The sequence below is a fragment of the Bos indicus x Bos taurus genome, chromosome 3 (assembly GCF_003369695.1).
Source record: "Bos indicus x Bos taurus breed Angus x Brahman F1 hybrid chromosome 3, Bos_hybrid_MaternalHap_v2.0, whole genome shotgun sequence".
Classification (NCBI taxonomy): Eukaryota; Metazoa; Chordata; class Mammalia; order Artiodactyla; family Bovidae; genus Bos; species Bos indicus x Bos taurus.
The window spans coordinates 31,246,481-31,258,993 of record NC_040078.1 but is presented as its reverse complement, the minus strand read 5'-3'; positions in this window follow the sequence as shown (position 1 = coordinate 31,258,993).

The window sequence follows — 12,513 nt, the reverse complement described above, 5'->3', positions numbered from 1 at the left end:
ATCTGTGAATTGTAAATCACAGGTCATCTTTGATATATGTTATTCCATGGCTGCCTCCTGTGTTATCATTTCTTGATCCTAGTCCGTTACCCCAAGTACCATACTGGAGAATGGGCTCAAAGTCTGCCCTCGAGGGACTGTGCCTCTTTTCACAAACATAGCCCAAATTGCCTGATTTTCATGAATTATTACAAGGAACATGGTCATTTTACTAGTTTACACTGAAGTGTGAATTAATGTTTATATTCAGGAGCTGTCCAATCCCCAGGGCCTATTACTCCAAATGCATTAATCTGTATTAGAAACTCAAATTATATTAGGCTAAAGGGAGGAATATTACAGGTAGATGGAACTTTTTCCATGTTCCTCAAATTAAACACACTCAATCCAGTTATGTCATTCTCTGTGAACTGAAGTTCATAATTCTTAGGATGACATTCAAAGACTTTACCTCATAATTTGACCCCGACATTTCTTTCCAACTTTATCTTCTATTACTTCCATGAATCTTTCCCTTTAGTCAATGGAATCTCTTGTTCCATAATGTATACCCTGTGCTCTCTTCTTTAAAAAAAACACTTTGTTAAGGTATGACTGAGAGACGATAAAGCTGCATGTATTTAATGTATAAATTTGATGAGTTTGGAGACAAGTATAGACCCACGAAGCAATCTGTGCTATAAAAATACCCATCACCTTAAAAGGTTTTCTCCCACCCTCTTTATTTATGTATGTATTTTGTGAAACACATTATGAGACCTATCTTCTAAGCAAAATTTTAAGTATATAATACAGTGTTGTTAAGTGCAGGCAGTATGCTACTCAATGTATTTCTAGGACTTATTCACCTTGCATAACTAAAGCCTGGTTCTATCTGACTTATACCTCCCCATTTCCCCCTCCCTCCAGCCCCTGGAAATCACCATTCCAGTCTCCTTGCTGGAAGACATTCCATTGTATATACTAGCACCTTTTCCTTATCCATTCATCTTTCAATGGATATAGGTCACTTCCTTGTCTTAGTTAGTATGTAAACACTAGGTATTTAGAGAGTGGAGCAGGACCTGGGCCAGGGTGAGGCAAGCAAGGTGTCCAGAGTTCAAAACTTAAGGAAGCAGTCACTCTCAGGTTCATATAGCTATAGAATTGTCTCTTGAACCTGAGTGAGTGCTTCCTTAAAATTTTTACTGTAGGGGCTGTGCTTGCCTCACCATAGTCTTGGCCCTGAGATAGAGGATATAGAAAGGGACTAACAGCAAGAAATAAGGACAAGGATGGGAAGGATAAAATTCTTTTTCACAATACCAAGAACCAGCCTTAGATATGAGCTATCCTATCCCATCACCTTTTCCCTCCCTTGCATTTTGTGGTAGGGCAGAGAAAATGGTTATATTGCCAGGCTAAGAGTGATCTAAAGCTTACAAGATTAAATGATCTGAAATCTCTTCCAATTTAAATGATGCCTGAAGAAGGAGCTCAAGTTTCCTATTTAACTCAGACACAACTTCCATGATAGGCTGGGTAATTACCTGCCCAACCCTAGCTCCTACCCTATGCCCTATATTTGCAGGCTAATGCTATTTTGGGTGCTCATCATGGTAAATCATGCAGGGGAATAGCATGGAGGATCCATAAGCAACTTTGGAAGGCAGAAGTTTTCAATGCCTCTCAAATAGCTTTGCACCAGAATGAAGAAGTACCTTTTGGCATCTATTTAAAGTGAAGTAAAATAAATTTATATAAAAAATATTTTTGCCAACACCAGCCCTGCTATGATTGAAATCTCAGCTTCTTTAAATGCCATCTAATTTCTAAACACTGATTAAAATGTGTCTCTTATGTGTAAGGAAAAAACAAGTGAGACAGATGAAAATCATTTTAGCTATATTGGCCCACAAATGGCCCAAATGTGTCCTCCTTCCTTCTAAAATACCATTTTATGGTGCCCTTAAAAAGATGTGATCTGATAGAATTTTATAGGACTTCAGATCTGAATCATTTTATAAAACCTAGAGAAAGGATAAATAGACAAAATATTTGTTGGTCTTAAAAATTAAACTTTCAACTGAGGTCACAGCTCCCAAGAACTCTAATCTAGCAGAAATACTGCAAAGATGCTGTGGTCAACGTGCAGCATTCAGATTCCTTTAGAACCAGACTAATACTGCTAAAGGATCCCCACCTGCCTCATTATTAATTTTAGAAGAAAAACATTTTAATACTGTCTTAGATTTCTAGGATACTTTTCAGTTTACAAAGCACAGTCATACACATTTTTTTTTCCATTTTATCCTGTCTCACTGGAGATCCAACTATAAATCATTAATAGTGGAGAGGTGATATATTGAGAGCTCCCAATTTTCACTCCTCAGGATAGTTTAGGAAAGTTTCGACATCTTTTGTTTTCATGATTTCTACTCCATGTGGCTGTGTTTCTCCATCCACTCAGAATCAGGGAATTGAGGGAGATGGGGTGGGGTGGGTGGGTGGGGGCAGAATCAGAGAAGAACCAAATGCGGTGTCCACATCAGAAGGCTGTAATATGATAGTGTTGATCTAAACAATGCCACAAATGAGGCCTTATAATCCATGAGAGCAAAACTCTACTTATTATGCCAATTCCATGCAAATATTCTCAGTATCCTCCTATTTCATATCAGTGAGATGTCCTTGTGCAGCTATGATGGGTCTAATTAGTCTTCAAAGAACTCAGAAAGGTTTCAGGGACCAGAAAGGCAAGACTGATGAACTAGAGGTCATATTGTTGGGCACTGTACCTTACTATTACTCAGTGGATATTTCTATGTGTTTTCTAAAATTTTAAGGGAGTAATTCAAACTGGTTGTACATTAGAACCCCTTGTGGATGTTTTAAAACAAAGGAAAAACTGAACATCATTCCCACAAACTCTGCTTTATTTTTTCTTTGGGAGGGGAGGAGCAGTGGGACCTAGCCTCAATATTTTACAAAGCTCCATGTTATTCTAATGTGCAGCCAGAAGTGATAACCACTGGTCTAGACGCAGAAGTTTTTTAATTTCATCAAGTCCCAAAATCACCTGGAGGATTTGCTAAAAACAGATATGGGAGCTTACTTCCAGAGTTTCTGAGTCAGTTGGTATGGAGTGGGAGCTGAGATTTTGCATTTATAACTAGTTTTCAGGTAATATTGATGCTGCTAATCCAGGGACCACACTTTAACAAAAATCACTGTCTTCAAGTGTCACAAAGCCTTTCACATACACATCAAAATCAATTCAGCTAAACTCTGTAAGTTTACAGAGTACACCACTCAGTGACTCAGAGAATCCTGCTTATTTAGATCTAATTATTTGCCCGACCTGGTGTGAAGCAAAGTAGCACAATGAAACTCATTTTCAGGCTCTCATTCTTTCCCTTTCTCTTTCCTTTCTTCCTTTTTGTATTGATGGAATCTGGAGAACAGTTAAAAAAAAAAAAAAAAGAAGCTTGAGAAGGTCACTTCTGAAATTTTGCTTGGAGGTCTAAATGTTTACCCAACAGCAAGTGTTGCTTCGTGCTGGGTCTGTCCTTGGCAGAGACTGATGGGCTCTGACTTCAGCACCCTGGAGAGCAGACTCCATGCTATACACAGTGATTGAACAAGAACTATGTAATTGCAGTAATCATTCCCAGTGAAAAGGAGGAAGAATAAAAGACACACAGCAGTTCCTGAAATGCAACACATTCCTAAATCCCACTGGGCAAACATTTTGAAATCTCATAATAGTACAAGTTCCACCAAAACTTAATGCGCTTACGTTTGATTTGCTTCTAGTCAGTTGCTGGTCAGTTGAATGTGAGAATAATCACGTGTAAAATTTCCAGCTCTGCAGTACTTTTACATATGCTTCTCTCTCTCTCCCCTCCTTCCTCCCTCTCTCCTCTGTATCTCAATTTAATGATAGCTATCTAGAGTCTATCAGCTGTAAAAGAACGTGTCCCTAACATTAAGAATAGTGCCTTGCACCTGGTAAGTGCTCAATAAACATGTATTGAATGAAATATTTAGGGGAAGTGCAACCAACATCTCCAATTTATCTTGAAATGCATCCAAAAATTTGAGTGGTTCTTAAAATGAGCAAGGATCTGAATCACCCGGTTTGTTAAAAACATATTGTTGAGCCCACCTCCAGAGTTTCTGATTCACTTGGTCTGTAGTCTGGGGTGGGAGCTGAGTTGGTTTAATGAATTGCCAGAATGGAAAAATCAATGATTATTCACTGATGCAAGCATTTTCCAATGCTAATGACAGAAATTGGGTTGTGGGTATACAGGTGTTCAACTTCAATGTATGTTCAAAGTTTCCATCATAAAATGCTGGGGGGAAATTATTGTGTATGTCCCTAGTGTCTAGGGCTTCCCTGAAGGCTCAGATGGTAAAGAACCTGCCTGCAATACCAGAGACCTGGGTTTGATCCCTGGGTTGGGAAGATCCCCTGGAAGACGGCATGGCAAGCCATAACCAGTATTCTTGCCTGGAGAATCCCCATGGAGAAAGAAGCCTGGCAGGCTACATTCCATAGGCTCACAAAGAGTTTGACACAACTGAGTGACTAAGCACAGCACAGCTGTGACAGACTTTATTTCTTGGGCTCCAAAATCACTGAATATGGTGACTGCAGACACAAAATTAAAAGATGCTTGCTCCTTGAAAGAAAAGCTATGACAAACCTAAACAGCATATTAAATAGCAGAGACATTACTTTGCCAACAAAAGTCTGTCTAGTCAAAGCTATGATTTTTCCAGTAGTCATGTATGGATGTGAGAGTTGGACCATAAAGAAGGCTGAGCACCGAAGAATTGATGCTTTTGAGCTGTGGTGTTGGAGAAGACTCTTGAGACTTTCTTGAACTGCAAGGAGATCAAACCAGTCAATCCCAAAGGAAATCAGTCCTGAATATTCATTGGAAGGACTGATGCTGAAGCTGAAACTCCAATACTTTGGCCACCTGATGTGAAAAACTGACTCATTGGAAAACACCCTGATGCTGGGAAAGATTGAAGGCAGGAAGAGAAAGGGATGACAGAGGATGAGATGGTTGGATGGCATCACCGACTCAATGGACGTGAGTTTGAGTAAACTCCAGGAGTTGTTGATGGACAGGGAGGCTTGGGGTGCTGCAGTCCATGAATTCACAAAGAGTCAGACGTGACTGAGCAACTGAACAACAACAACCCTAGTGTCTGAGTACTTTGCTTTAAAGAACATATAGTAATTTATAGGTTTGACCTGTGTGTTCATTCTCTCTCTCTCTTTCTCTCTCTCTTTTTTCCTTAGAAAAGAGAGACCACTAAGGGAGGCTGAAAATGTTGACCATTGGATGTCCCAGACATTAACTAATTAATTTATCATGCTGGGAGCAGCTCTCTTCTGGTACCCTGGCTACCAGGGACCTGGAGTGGGTGTGGGCTCCTCCATGGGTGGAGAAAGAAGCCCTCCAGAAACTGCCTCCCTCAGCGATCAAACATCAGATAGTTGTCGCTCTAAGGGCAAGTAGAAGGGAGAGGTTGAAAAAGAGTAGTCACTCTTTCCCAGGAGGAGTCTTAAGCTGGAGAGAAAGAAAATACATTGTGTGCTCAGCCATCAAAGAGCAGGATGCAGCCCCATGTCAGCCCTGAGTCCACACCCTCCCTGCCTCCAGCTTTCCCAAGACAAGAACTTCATCCCTTTCCTCTGCATATGCCACAGGACCCGGGAGATGGGTTGCATTACAAACTGTGAACCTCAATAGGACACAGTCTATGTCATATTAGGAATGGAGCAAATTCTCAGGCTGGAGATGTCCTCCAGCCTGAGATGTTTCTACAGAAGATCAATGAACATGATCCCAAATATCTGTTTTGTTTTTCCCCTCCAAGAGAACTGTGGCTTTAGATAACAACAACAAAGACTTGGACTAGATACAAGAAGGGTTTCCCTAGTAGCTCAGATGGTAAAGCATCCGCTTACAATGCAGGAGACCCGGTTTTGATCCCTGGGTTGGGAAGATCCTCTGGAGAAGGAAATGGCAATCCACTCCAATTCTTGCTTGGAGACCTGGCGGGCTACAGTCCACGGGGTCGCAAAAAGTCAGACATGACTAAGCAGCAAACACACACACAGATATAAGGATGACCTGTCCCCATGCCTGGGTGGACCACATACTGGAAAAGAAATCTATGGCATCCCCTTTTATAAAGGTCCTCAAGCAACAGCTTTATATGAGCGTGCTTCTTCCAAAGCAAACCAGCAATTTTCAGACTGTAATTTTTGCAGTTTATTAGAAGATGGCTTGAGTGGAACAACCAGGAGGCTGTGTAGGGGTGTGGAGATGGCCTTAGGGCCTAGCAGCATGGGTTTTAGCTCAGCTACTTGGAAAGGGTATTTTCTCCCCACCGCTGTGTCCTGTTGCTGTGTCTCCTCCCACACCTCCCCTTCGGCCTACCATGGCCACAGGCCCCCAGGGCAGCTTGGACTGTGAGAAAGGGAAGCAAAGCCAAGGCTTGCCCTGCAGCACTCAGGAAAGCCCAAGTGGTTCTCTGTCATCCTTTTTCTCTGGTGCATTTTTAATTAGCTTAATGAAGCCCTCCTACTTGTGGGTTAAAAAAAAAAAAAAAAGGAGATGAGAAGCAAGGAGACGGGAAAAAAATAATACTGTGGGACTATGCAACCATGATGACTCAGGCTTCAGGCTTGGCTGTTGTGTTGTACCCTGGGAGATGGGGGTGAGGGTAGGGGGCTGGTTTGGGAGGAGCAACCTGTCCCTTTCATCATCCTATAAAGCATCTCAGAGGCCACTGGGAAAGAAGTCACACCCCTGCTCTGCCAGTGGCTCTGGAGCTGGCCTCTCTCTCAGAGCCAGCTCCACTGGCAAAGCAAACCCAAAGCTTGTTCCTAAGGATAGCCATGGTGTCCCATTAGTCTTAAAACCCTGGTATCTACATGCAGCTTGGCACACCATAGGAGCTCAGTAAATGCTGAATACTTTTGTGTGTGAATGTATAATGGTTTCTTACTCATCCACTCTTCCCTCATGTCACTTGCCCCGCCTCGCTGGCAGGGGCAGGCTCTGGCCAGGGAGATGGCAGAAACATCAGTGTCTGAGTGCTTAACACTCTCCTCACAATGCTGTCACTCTGGCACCAACGTGGTCTCCCTACAGAGTGAGCCCCACAAACATTTTTCTCCTCTGAATTCTCCAGGAAGATATATTGATCCAGTCCAGGTGACATCAATAGACCCAGGTAACTGAATAAAGCTTCTGGAGTTTGCCTTGAAATATGTATGATTTAGCTTCAAGACACCAACTGATAGCTTCGCCACCCTTCCCTCCCTTACCCTCCATGCACTGTACCATTAAACACCATCCTCATCTCAGCCCTGCTCTCTGCTTCCCACCCAGGCACTTCCTGTGCAGTCCCAGGATGACATGAAGAGGCCGTGGTGGAAATTAGAGGTGAGGGCAAGAAGAGATGCATGTGACTCCATCCCATGTCCCAAAGCAAACCTTGTTAACTTCTTGATACCAATGGCCCAGGGTCACCAGTGATCCATTTCCTTCACAGGCTGGTGGATGCACCTTGCCATCATCCTTGGAGAAGCCCCACTTCTCTGTGCCTCCTCGGGAAAGCTCATCACAGTTTCCACTGGGGACAAGGAATGGTGCTGACATGAGCTCTGAGTGGTGGTTTGGCTCTCCAGGGCGCTTACCCAGCCCCCGCTGTGTTTCCTGGAGCTTCTTTATTTTCCCTCCTGGAGGATCCACAGGATGTAGGTTCACATTGGCCACTCGGCCACCCATGAGCCCTGTGATCTAAGGCAATGTTCTGTGCTACAGACTCCTGCCTGAAAAATGGAATTAGTAATACCTTTCTCATAGGGGCAGTGTAAGAATTAACTGAGCTAATATACATGATGTGTTTTAGTCTATTTCCTGGAATGCTGCATTAGTCATAAAAAATAACAGCTTCTCTCTATGGAGCACTTATTATGCATTAGGCAGTGCTTACATTAATCACCCCAATCCTCATGACCACCCTATGAGATAAGTACAGTTATCAGAGCCATTGCACAGATGTGGAATCTGAGATACACTGAAGCTAAGTAACTTGCCCGAATCCCACAGACAGGAAGTGACAGAGCTGGGATTTGAACCCAAGTCTGTTTGATTCCAGGGCTTGTGGCTACACAGATGTCTCATTCAATGAGCATCACTTCCCTTCTCCCTTCCTAACCACCTCTCCCAGCTACCCTTCACTATGAATTCTTTGTTAGGATACAAAAATGGAGAGCAGAGATGGCAAACTTTTTCTTTAAAGGGAAAAACTGTAAGCATTTTCAAGCTCTATGGGCCATACAGTCTGTCACACTACTTGACTCAGCCTGTGTAGTGTGAAAGCAGATACAAACAATAGGTAAATGAATGGGTATGGCTGTGTTCCAATAAAACTTTATTGACAAAAACAGGTGACTGTATTTTGCCCAAGGGTTGTATTTTGGCAGACCCTGCTCTAGAGGAATAGCATAGCTCTGGGAAAAAAAGACTTTAAATGAGAGTATTTGGCAAACAGCTAGTGCTCAATAAGTATGTGTGGGTTGATCTAGAGGTCATTTTGTCCTTTTCCTTGAATCTAGGCAGTAGCACTAATAAACAGTTCTCCAATTACAGTTTCATAGAAAACCTGATTCCACTCTTACCTGTATTGTCTGGTCTTGGGTTTAATTTATGGCAGGAAGGCTCCCTCCTACTTTGGTTCATCTGTGAATTGAGTTTTTTTTTCCTACTGAGAACTAACAATCTATGCATTAGGTCCAAATGTGCCCCCTCCCCCTGCGCTGGAGAACTACTCACCAAGAGACAAGGCCACTCTCCTCGTGAAGCCACTGCACCTATGACAGAGGATTCTGTTCTGCCCAGGATGGGAAAGGCCTACTTCTTCCTCCCTGGGCAACTGGGCCACACACCACTGGAGGGGAAACTCCACCTAACACCACTGAGAAAAACGCGAGTGCCTGATACTGAGGCAAAGACGAGCTTTCCTGGCCTCCTTCCAGAGGTGAGAAGCCCACCTTGGGTGGAGTAGTTTCCTCATAGAAAGTGCCCATGTGATCAAAGAATTGCCACTGCAGGAGGAACTTGAGGGACAGCCAACTGGGGAGCAGCGAGGGGGCACTTCCCCTCTCCTGCATCTGTCACCACTGGGGCCCAGCCTGCAAGAGACAGAGAGGACATATTTTGAGCTGATTTGTTTTCATTTGTATTTATTGGTTTGTGGGCATGGGATTTTTGAAATGCCCATATGGTCCCTAACACAGGTTTCAGCAAAAAATCCAATCTTGGAGTTGAAACAAAGCCAAAATTAAATAGCCGGATCCACGAAATCTGTCACCCACAGTTCTGAGTGCTCTGGGAAGGGCAAGAGGCAGGAGAGAACTGGGATTCTGACCCCCAGGAGCCTAACCAACTGAGCCAGCTCAAGAAGTGAGGCTGCTTCTTTGGCCCCCTCAAATCTTCACTTTCTCCCTCCTATTTCTTTCTGGATCCAGCCTCTGCTCCTGATCCCTCATATGGGCTTTCCCCAAGGCCAGTGGCTCCAGAGGGAGCCCAAACCATTGCAACATCATGGCCTTTGCCCTCCGGGGCAGGGTTAGTAACAGAGGGCGGTTGTTGTTCAGTCACTCAGTTGTGTCTGACCCTGTGACCCCATAAACAGCAGCTTACCAGGTTTCCCTGACCTTCACTATCTCTCGGAGTTTGCTCAAACTCATGTCCATTGAGTTGATGATGCCATCCAACCATCTCATCTTCTGTTGCCCGCTTTTCCTCCTGCCCTCAATCTTTCCCAGCGTCAGGGTCTTTTCCAATGAGTTGGTTCTCTGCATCAGGTAACTAAAGTATTGGAGTTTCAGCTTTAGCATCAGTCCTTCCAATGAATATTTAGGATTGATTTCCTTTAGGATTTACTGGTTTGATCTCCTGCAGTCCAAGGGACTCTAGAGAGTCTTCTCCAGCACCACAATTTGAAAGCATCGATTCTTTGGTGCTCAACCTTCTTTATGGTCCGATTTTCACATCCATACATGACTACTGGAAAAACCATAGCTTTGACTAGACGGACCTTTGTCAGCAAAGTACTGTCTCTGCTTTTGAATATGCTGTCTAGTTTGGTCATAGCTTTTCTTCCAAAAAGGAGAGTGGAGCTGCAGGTATTTGTGCAATATTAGTGATTTCCACTGCTTGAGGCATTTCTGACACAGACCACAGTCACCGTCTGGAGTGTGCTGAATCTCCATGACAAAGAGAGTACCTATCCCTTCCTACACTGACCTCCCTCTCCCCTCCCTCAGAAAACTTAACCTTTGACACACATTCTCTCCAGTCCCACTGCTTGCAACTTTGTTATCTATCATCTTAAATTCTTCTCCAAAGACTCTGGAATTCCAGGCGAGATATTTCAAATCCTGAAAGATAATGCTGTTAAAGTGCTTCACTCAATATGTCAGCAGATTTGGAAAACTCAGCAGTGGCCACAGGACTGGAAAAGATCAGCTTTTATTCCAATCCCAAAGAAAGGCAATGCCAAGGAATGTTCTAACTACCACACAATTGCACTCATCTCACACACTAGCAAAGTAATGCTCAAAATTCTCCAAGCCAAGCTTCAACAGTACGTGAACCCTGAACTTTCAGATGTTCAAGCTGGATTTAGAAAAGCCAGAGGAACCAGAGATCAAATTGCCAACATCTGTTGGATCATCAATAAGCAAGAGAGTTTCAGTAAAACATCTACTTCTGCTTTATATTGACTATGCCAAAGCCTTTGACTGTGTGGATCACAACAAACTGGAAAATTCTGAAAGAGATGGGAATACCAGACCACCTTACCTGCCTCCTGAGAAATCTGTATGCAGGTCAAGAAGCAGCAGTTAGAACTGGACATGGAACAACAGACTGGTTCCAAATAGGAAAAGGAGTACGTCAAGGCTGTATATTGTCACCCTGCTTATTTAACTTATAGGCAGAGTACATCATGAGAAACGCTGGTCTGGAGGAAGCACAAGCTGGGATCAGGATTGCTGGGAGAAATATCAATAACCTCAGATATGCAGATGACACCACCCTTATGGCAGAAAGTGAAGAACTAAAGAGCCTCTTGATGAAAGTGAAAGAGGAGAGTGAAAAAGTTGGCTTAAAGCTCAGCATTCAGAAAACAAAGATCATGGCATCCAGTCCCATCACTTCATGGCAAATAGATGGAGAAACAGTGGAAACAGTGTCAGACTTTATTTTTGGGGGCTCCAAAATCACTGCAGATGGTGACTGCAGCCATGAAATTAAAAGACACTTGCTTCTTGGAAGAAAAGCTATGACAAACCTAGACAGCTTATTAAAAAGCAGGGACATTACCTTGCCAACAAAGTTCCATCTAGTCAAAGCTATGGTTTTTCCGGTAGTCATGTACTAATGTGAGAGTCAGACTATAAAGAAAGCTAAGCACAGAAAAATTGACGCTTTTGAATTGTGGTGTTGGAGAAGACTCTTGAGAGTCCCATGGACTGCAAAGAGATTCAACCAGTCCATCCTAAAGGAAGCTAGCCCTGAATATTCACTGGAAGGACCGATGCTGAAGCTGAAGCTCCAATACTTTGGCCACCTGATTCGAGGAACTGACTCACTGGAAAAGACCCTGATGCTGGGAAAGATTGAAGGCTGGAGGAGAAGGGGATGACAGAGGATGAGATGGTTGGATGGCATCATCAACTCAATGGATGTGAGTTGGAGCAAGCTCTGGGAGATGGTGAAGTTCATGGGGTGACAAAGAGTTGGACAGGACTTAGTGACTGAACTGACTGACTGAAAAACTCCAAATGTCCCCTCCTTAATTATAAAGGAACCTCCTTGGGGTTAGGGCTTGAGATTCTCGGAATAATCAGTTCAGTTCAGTTCAGTCACTCAGTCGTGCCTGACTCTTTACGACCCCATGGACTGCAGCACACCAGGCTTCCTCGTCCGTCACCAACTCTCTGAACTTGCTCAAACTCATATCCATCGAGTCAGTGATGCCACCCAACCATCTCATCCTCTGTCATCCCTGTCTCCTCCCATTTTCAATATTTCACTGAAGGGTCTTTTCCAGTGCATCAGGGTCTTTTCCAATGAGTCCATTCTTCTAATGAGTCGGGTCTTTTCTAATGAGTCAGGCCAAAGTATTGGAGTTTCAGCTTCAGCATCAGTCCTTCCAATGAATATTCAGGACTGGATTCCTTTAGGATGGACTGGTTGATCTCCTTGCAGTCCAAGGGACTCTCAAGAGTCTTCTGCAACACCACAGTTCAAAGCATCAGTTCTCTGGCACTCAACTTCTTTATGGTCCAGCTCTCACATCCATACATGACCACTGGAAAAACCATAGCTTTGACTGGATGGACCTCAGAATAATGACCATATCTTAAAATGTTGACTAAACAATAAGCCATTCTTGGCTTGACAATTGACAGCATTCTGTGTCTGG